This window comes from Priapulus caudatus, unplaced genomic scaffold (genome assembly GCF_000485595.1).
Source record: "Priapulus caudatus unplaced genomic scaffold, Priapulus_caudatus-5.0.1 Scaffold1035, whole genome shotgun sequence".
In the NCBI taxonomy this organism is placed as follows: domain Eukaryota; kingdom Metazoa; phylum Priapulida; class Priapulimorpha; order Priapulimorphida; family Priapulidae; genus Priapulus; species Priapulus caudatus.
The window spans coordinates 93,651-95,814 of NW_014578096.1; positions in this window are offsets into that span (position 1 = coordinate 93,651).

Genomic DNA, 2,164 nt, shown 5'->3' on the forward strand with positions numbered 1-2,164 from the left:
CAAAATGCTCTCGTGCTGACCAAATATAAGCGCCACATGTCATTTAGAACCCAAGATAGTAATGTTCAATTTTTCTTCATGGTGGCCATATTGGAAGTTCATTGGTTCAATGCCATTTGGTGCCCCCAGCCGCGCCGCTTGTCAGACATTTCGAATTAATTCATTATTAACCCTGCATGTCCGAAATGCCCCTGTGTCTAATTTCAGCGCCACAGGTCATTTAGAACCCAAGATAGTAATATTCAATGTTTCGTTATCGCGGCCATATTGGAATTTCAAGATGGCGGCCGATCAGTGGTCAGACCTCTTGGATCCAGCAATTTTCGAACTCAGCATGTCAAAATACCCATTTATGAAAATTTCACACTTTCTGCCGGATGTGAAACATTTCGACCTATTTTTGTCACATATCTGCCCCACTACTACGTTGGCGTCTTGGGCATGCCAGGCTAAAGCTGAATGTCAGCTGATCTCTTAATGTTTATTGGTTCGATGGCTTGCAAAGATTCAGATACAGAGTGAAACTGGCTGATTTTCGTGAGGTTAACTTGGCATCTATTTTCTGTACCAACAAGAAAAACACGCATTATATTGCTTGTATCACATGGTACCACAGCTGTTGCAGAAATTCGCTAAATACACTACATGGGTTAGGGAGATACATATAGTAAGTGATGTGTAAGGTCAGATCCTGCGCGAAGGAATGCAGTAGAATCCGCCAGGTATAGTATGAGGTAGTAGTAGCAGCAGCAGCAGCAAGAAAGACAAGTATATGCGAACACATAGAAATAATCTTGATTGCCTTATTAAAAAAACGATATATTGTCTATGCAAAATTGTTGAGAAATACGCTCACTATGATATAGTCCTATAGTGACATCATCCATTGCAATAAGCCTCTTACAGAGTATCACCATGCGCATGTCGCTGGAACAGTGTATCAGTTTATATGAACAGTTTATATATATATATATATATATATATATATATATATATATATATATCAGACACATCGTTAGTTACAGTTATTATATTCATATTACTATATATTACAAATGTAGATTGTAAATGGTATAAAAATTGCTATATTATGATATGAAAGCATCCTGCAAAAACAACATAATTAAGAAAAGTAAAGTAATCCTTACCTTATATACCGTGTCATTTTATTTGCAAGAGCTCGACTAATGCAGAAACCAGCGCCTCCCGTGGCAAAATTGAATCTAAGCCTGGCTGTAAAATATAAAAAACACATCTAATGAACTTCACTATAACGTTATCCCATCCAAACTGCATACGAACATTAAGAACCCCGTGATAATTTCCTACATTTGTACGATACACGCATGAACTCTTCTCCTGCTCTGTTCAGAACAACATATACTGCATGTCACAGAAATGCTAATATAAACGATTTTTTTCGCTACTTAACACAAGCAAACCAAACAGAAAAATATGGCAAAAATCCAGTTGTATTCAATGCAACTGAGTTCGTTCCAATTAAAATTTTCTGCGGAGGTTTCTGGAGCTATTACAGCGAAGCACGTCCCTGCTATGGTAATGTATGACAGTTAGGCGTATACTGTATTGCATATCTATTTAGGAGAGCTAGATGTTAGAGCTACGTCTACCATAATTGGAGTCTACGCCATAATTTGCCACGGAGAAATACATAACGCATCATACATCACTGCAGTAACAGGTGTGCCTGATTTCAATTTGTGCGGGATGCCTAGTTTTTCCAAAAGTAATAGTCCTTATTCCAGCTTTTCTTGCCTGCAGAAACTTTACTAACTGGAATACGTTCACGTAGTTGTCATCATCAAAGTGATAGAACCACCTGTTTGGTTGAACATATCACGGTGCAGAATATAACGGACGCATTGTTGGACAATAACCTATATAATACAATATTATGCAAACGTAGACGATTTCTTGAGCTAAGATTGCTTTGCAAAGATTGACTATGATAATTGGTTTAGCTGTATGTAATTGGATATTAGCAATCAAATAAATCCGCAACCAATCGTAAATATTAACTAAACAATAAAATAAAAACTGCTAAATAAATAATAATATCATTAGATTGATACAATTCTATAGATTTAGTAGAATTAGTAGATGAATTAAATTAAATTCTTACATAATTTTTGCTAGTGTTCAG